This window comes from Sinocyclocheilus anshuiensis, unplaced genomic scaffold (assembly GCF_001515605.1).
Source record: "Sinocyclocheilus anshuiensis isolate Anshui unplaced genomic scaffold, SAMN03320099.WGS_v1.1 scaffold330, whole genome shotgun sequence".
In the NCBI taxonomy this organism is placed as follows: Eukaryota; Metazoa; Chordata; class Actinopteri; order Cypriniformes; family Cyprinidae; genus Sinocyclocheilus; species Sinocyclocheilus anshuiensis.
The window spans coordinates 2353492-2360886 of NW_015547689.1; positions in this window are offsets into that span (position 1 = coordinate 2353492).

The following is a 7395-nucleotide window of genomic DNA, read 5'->3' on the forward strand; positions in this document are numbered from 1 at the left end:
TATATATCATTTAAAAACAACAACAAAGGTTGACGTGTTGTCCACAAAAATAATGATTCAAAATTATGAAAAAACAAGCATAATTCAACATATGACATTAGATAAAGTTCGATATATTTGTTAAAATACAAAAAGAGAGAGGGAGAAAAAAAGAAGAGATATTTTGGTAAGTGAAGAGCAGTAATGGTCAGTGCAGCAGTGACGTGTTCAGTGGCCACTATCTAGTCCCTGAACCCTAGAGGCAAACAGCAGCACATTCTTCTCAGCCTCGGCATTGAGCTCCCGCTGAGAAGCCCGGGGATTCTTCTTCACATAGTCAGCAATGCTCTGGATACATTCCCTCTGTGGAAGCAGAACATCACGTCACAAACGTTTGTCTGGTCTACAATGGATGTGTTCTGTAATCCATTCTGTAACTAATTAAAATTGATGTTTGCGTTTAATGGATTAGATTGGTTAGATTGTGACAGCATTCACAATACATTTGTCATAATGGATTCTTTCTAACATTACAAAAAAGGCAATATACAATTCAGTACAGTATAAAACGATACAATATACACTATTTACACTACAACTGTGAAGTACATAGGGGTAAAATCATTAAAAAGTGAAACTAAGAAATGTATAAATGTACGCTACCATTCACAAGTTTGGGGTTGGTAACATTTTTGAAAGATGTTTTTGAAAGAATTTCTTATACTCACCAAGGCTGCATTTATTTGATCAGAAATGTAGTAAAACAATGATATTGTGAATTGTTACAATTTAAAATAATTTTTGTTAATATATTTTAATTAATTTATTCCTGTAATGGCAAAGCTGAATTTTCAGCAGCCATTACTCCAGTCAGTGTCACATGATCCTTCAGAAATCATAAATATTGATCCCAAAACTTTGCCCATTACCCATTTCATTATTTCACAACTTAACCTTCTACAACTATACACAAGTTTTCTGAAAAGTTCTTGAGATAACAAAAAAGTATGTTTTTTGTGACATATTAAATGTTCCATTAATAGACATATAAATTAATGGATCTGTAAATAAATAATCCATACATACACACATATATATATATATATATATATATATACACATACACTCTCACTGGCCACTTTATTAGGTACACCTTGCTAGTACCGGGTTGGACCCCCTTTTGCCTTCAGAACTGCCTTAATTCTTCGTGGCATAGATTCAACAAGGTGTTGGAAACATTCCTCAGAGATTTTGGTCCATATTGACATGATAGCATCACGCAGTTGCTGCAGATTTGTCGGCTGCACATCCATGATGCGAATCTCCCGTTCCACCACATCCCAAAGGTGCTCTATTGGATTGAGATCTGGTGACTGTGGAGGACATTTGAGTAAAGTGAACTCATTGTCATGTTCAAGAAACCAGTCTGAGATGATTTGAGCTTTGTGACATGGTGCATTATGTTGCCTTTCTATCATCTCTAACCAGTCTGCCCATTCTCCTCTGACTTCTGACATCAACAAGGCATTTTCGCCCACACAACTGCCACTCGCTGGATATTTTCTCTTTTTCGGACCATTCTCTGTAAACCCTAGAGATGGCTGTGCGTGAAAATCCCAGTAGATCAGCAGTTTTTGAAATACTCAGACCAGCCGTCTGGCACCAACAACCATTCCACGTTCAAAGTCACTTAAATCCCCTTTCTTCCCCATTCTGATGCTCGGTTTGAACTTCAGCAAGTCGTCTTCACCACATCTAGATGCCTAAATGCATTGAGTTGCTGCCATGTGATTGGCTGATTAGCAATTTGTGTTACCAAGCAATTGAACAGTTGTACCTAATAAAGTGGCCGGTGAGTGTATATATAAAACATTTTACTAATATTTCAGGTTGTAATTTAAATAAATGTTCATTATGCATTTTAAAGATGACATTTTTCAACTCATACAATTTTTATTTAACAACTATTATTACAGCGGTGTATGCATTTATATATGTATGTACAGTCGAATATCTTTGTCTCATGGCAGAGATAACTGGGAAAGAGCTGAAATGGTGTCATCACGCTGAAGAAATTTAGTTTTACAATTTTCCTAGGCCTCCTCTATATTAAAGCGTACTTTATTATACTGTGCCAGACTGTGCAACCACAATATGTTTTGAAGAGTCAACAAAAAACAGACGCATCTTACCCTGTAAGCATCTATTTGGCTTTGCCCAGAGAGTCTGTCCAGAAGCTCACGGGCCACCTGCATCCCAGTGACCGCAGTGAGCAGCTGCTTACACTGAACACTGTCCGTCTTCAGCCAACCCAGCAGCGCCAACTGCAACCGGGATACAAAAACAAGTGCCGATTAGAATGCAAAATATCAACCATAAACCATAGTACAACATTGTAAGGTCCACACACTTGGCCCAAGGAAGGTATCCAGTGGCGGATGAAGGTCACTTGAGTGTTCGGTCTTTTCAGCGCGCAGAGTTATTCAATTTAGATTTAACTCAAATCTGACTCCATTTTATTGTCTAATCTGACTCCATTTTAGTATGACCTCGAATTTAGGTTGGAAGGCAAATTGGTTGTTTGTCGGTCTCTAATTATTCTGACATTTGATTATTCTAGTTAACTCTTTACTTTGTATTTTACTCGTTCATTAGGAATCTACGTCGCTTAAACTCGCCAGTTTGACCTTATTCAGAGGTTCGTGGCTAATACTATTTAATATGCTTTAAATAGTAGGTCTGTTTAGCCCCCTACAGTTACCCATGTAATGCTCAAACATTAATCAGCGGTTCTTCTAGAACCCCTTGTCTAGACCCCGATAGTTAGTATAACCACGTACAACTTAATTAACACTCTAAGCATTAATCAGCGGTTTTCTAGAACCCCTTGTCTAGACCCCAATAGTCAGTATAACTACGTACAACTTAATTAACTCTGAAATCATATACATGGTTAACGTAACTGAGTACAACTTAAACTAAGGTCAAGCGGTTAGTCATAAACCCATTATCTCACCTGATGCGACCCATGCTTCATCTAAACCTGAGATCTAGTATGCACGTAACCCTGGTCGCAGTTTTCCGGATACGCATTCACATTGTCTGTCTCAGAAGTATCTGAATTTCTTTTATCCTTACAACATTAAAACATGGTGATAGATTTCTGTCGTCGTAGTTATCAATACATATGTGACAAAACATATTTGAATACGTTTAATAATAATAATGAACAAACAAGCAACCAAGTAAACGGAGCTGAACTAGGATTTTAAACTGCGTGTGACAGAACTGACGTTTGACACCAACCTGCTGTATCAATTGGGCATCTGTCATCCCGTTTGCCTCCGACATACTTCTTTTTGGAGAACAAATTCAATGCGTATTCCTATTGTACGAGATTATTATTAATCAGTAAACTATTAACTAAAGAATGAAACGCTAATATCTCGTCGTTTGCTTTTGTGACACCACTGACATGATCTTCCTGTTTACATAGCTTGTTCTTCTTCTTCTTCTTTTGGTTTTATGGCGGGTTGCGAACCTAGCTTGTTCTTCTTCCTCCAAAGTAAGATTTTATTTCGCAATTGCGCCCACTCCTGGACGGGCAAGTAATTAATTGAAGATTTGTTATTTATTTTACTTGAATAAAATACAAAACCTCAGTAAACAATACTTAATACGATTCAGATTCAATACATCAAAAACATGACTACTACTACTACTACTACAAAATACTTTAAATAAATGGATTATATACGTGTAATACAACAATTCCTTCTGCGAGAGGATGGGGGGGGTTTAAAAAAAAATCTGGATTTATGTATAAAACAATTGACCAGAACCACCATATTATTAACCAAAATTCAATTTGAAATTTCAGAGTGAAAAATCAGGTAATATATATATATTTTTTGAATATTTGCATGAATAAAATAAATGTTCCATGACCCTGACTTCACAAAAGTTTACAATCCAAATGAAATCTGAGGGATTCATTACAAGGATAAATGTCATTATTCATTTTAAACTGAGAGGAAAACATCTTGTGTCATTACTTGAAGATAAAAGTACACTAAAAATGTATAGTGTGTGCTATTCCTTGTTTAAAGGGATTTCCCATACCCACTTATCCTCTAGTTCATCCAAAACTGGAGTGCTAGGGACTGACAGCCTCAGCCTGCATTCACTTTCATTGCAATTTTTTCCCCCACACAATTAAAGTACAATCATGGCCAAAAGTTTTGGCAGTGACATAAATTGTGTTTTGCAAAGTTTGCTGCTTCAGTATTTGTAGATTATTTTTCCACATGTTTCTATGGTATACTGAAAAACAATGATAATCATATAAGTTTTAAAGGCATTTATTGGCAAAAAAATTATAATAATAAAATAAATAAATACATAAATAAATATATGAGTCAATATTTACAGTGTTGACCCTTGTTCTTCATAACCTCTGCAATTCGCTCTGGCATGCTGGATATTAGCTTCTGGGCCAAATCCTGACTGATGGCGATCCATTCTTGCCTTATTAGTTCTCAGAACTATCCTAGTTACCACGGGATGTCAATGTCAATAGAGACATAATTAGCGTAGCTGCTGTTCCAGCCAAGCAAAATTGATTTGTTTAACCCAAGCTAAAAATAATGTGCATTTGATCAGATATAACTGCAGTACAAGATTATGAGATGCTTTATTTGAATGCTTGGCCAAAGAGATGTGTCTTTAATCTAGATTTAAACAGAGTTTGTCTGAACCCCGAACGTTATCAGGAAGGCTATTCCAGAGTTTGGGAGCCAAAAGCTCTACCTCCTTTAGTGGACTTTTGCTATCCTAGGTACTGCCAAAAGTCCAGAGTTTTGCGACCTTAGGGAGCATGATGGATTGTAGCGTGGTAGAAGACTAGTTAGGTGCGCAGGAGCTAAGCCATTAAGGGCCTTATAGGCAAGTAATAATATTTTGTAACTGATACGGAACTTAATAGGTAGCCAGTGCAGATGACGATGATGGCTGCACGTGTTTCTTTGGAGGTAACCATTGCAAACAAGAACACAGTGATTGGAAGTGCTTCTTCCCTCCTTTTATAGCAATCAGTCTCTCTTACAATCTATTTAGTATGATAGTGATTTGACCTGACTAGTACTCATTCACACTTTCACATGTGCTGCTGATATGATTAGTCAATTAATGTTAGCTGGTCATTTTGTGTCAGGATCAAAAAACAGTGAAATTTGTTTTGTTTTTTTGTGAAAAGTTCATTTTTTGGCCAATGAAGCTTTTAGCAATTATTTCAAATGCATCTGATCACTCTACACAGTAATCTAGAAACAATGTGAATGAGCACCACAACAGCTTAAGCAGCAAACTTTGCAAAACACAAACTTTATGTCACAGCCAAAACTTTTGGCCGTGACTAGATGGTGACTGTGGATGCCATTCTACCTAACATTTCTAGTCCTGTTCTTCGGTTTGGAAAAAATATGAAGATGAGTAAATCTTCTGGGTGAACATAACCATTTTGCTATAGGGTATAACTTTACATTCAGACTTAAAATTCTATTATGACTTTTTTTATTTGTTTACTTTTTTGATTATTTTTACAATACATGATTGCATTGTACAACCATTTAAGCACTAGGACAAGTCTCAATCTTTACATTATTAGACTTTTATAATTTTACCACATTGTGAACCCAAAGACAGTAATAAAACTGGCAACATCAACTATTATTTCAACAGGACAGAGGCATTATAGCAAAAAAAATAAAAAATTAGTATAGTTGTGTTGAATCATTTCAGAAGTGTAGTGCCAACAGATATTATCTTTAAAACACTGCATTATATCAACTCTAACAGTACATAATACATCTAGACACACTTCAAAAAATGAGAATACTCATATAGCAGCAAACAAATGGGTCTGCCATTTAATGTGCATAAATAACATTTAAACTTGAATGAGTTCAACTTATCTAGCTTGAACTCCCAAAACACTTCTTGTTGCAAGTTTCCCTGAGAAGAGTGAAAGTCTCATTGGTCTTTCCATTTAAATAACTGAAACCATTGAGGTGATTTTCCAGAAAACAATATGTGACCCTGGACCACAAAACCAGTCATAAGGGTACATTTTTTGAAATTGAGATTTATGAAAAAAGCTGAATAAATAAGCTTTCAATTGAGTTATGGTTTGTTAGGATAGGACAATATTTGGCCGAGATACAACGATTTGAAAATCTGGAATCTGAGGGTGCAAAAAAATCAAAATATTGAGAGAAAAAAAAAAAATGTCCAAATGAAGTTCTTAGCAATGCATATTACTAATCAAAAATTAAGTTTTGATATATTTACGGTAGGAAATTTACAAAATATATTCATGGAACATGATCTTTACTTAATATCCTAATGGATTTTTGGCATAAAAGAAAAATCGATAATTTTGACCCATACAATGTTTTTTTTGGCTATTGCTACAAATATACCCCAGCGACTTAAGACTGGTTTTGTGGTCCAGGGTCACATATGTATTTGTTCTTTGCAAGTCACATTCTGTAAAATATTTGAATACAGTAATGATAATATAGGTTGCTATGAGTGGTCAATTGTCCTCTTTAGTCTTGCTGAATGATCCAAGTTGTTTAGTATTTACATCTTTAAGGAGTTCGAGTTGGCGTTGGGCTCGCCGATAAAGATATTCTATGTGCATGACGTCAGTCTTCTTGATGGCAGCATTGGCACGGAACTCATCACGTATTCTTGGTATGAAGCCCGGCTTGTCCTGAGCTGTGCGCAGAAACTGCCGATACAGGGTTAAGACCTGTTTCTGGAGTTTGCTATGGCGTACCATAGTGTGCTGGATCATAAACTCACAACAGTCTTGACAGGAAAGACAGTGGTTTCTTCAGTCTGCGAAGGGAAGTAATGTAGTAAGTGCACTGCATTATGTTTCAAAAGATCAGCAAATGGGTAGTTGATGTCGCATTTCAGTAACAGCAGTTTTTGATCTCATATTAATTAACAGACTACATGGATTTTTTTTTTTTCAAAAATGTATTTGTCACACCACATGAAGTGAACTACAAATTAGGCAAGAGGCAAAGCCCCTGTTTTTTCCAGCACTAGTCAACTAGTAGAAAGAAAACATCCAAAATACACACATACGTTTTTATATTATTACACTTTAACTATATGCATCTGTAGATTTCAGTTTCTTACAAGGCATTTCTCAAATGATTTTTTTCTCATGCACTGAGGAGCCAGAAATCTTTACTTTAATAGCACTTACATAGACCAGACTTTCCAGTTTTATTCCTGTCAGTATTCAGAAGCAGTGTTGGGGGTAACTCATTACAAGTAATGCGAGTTATGTAATCAGATTACTTTTTTCAAGTAACTAGTAAAGTAATGCATTACTTTTTC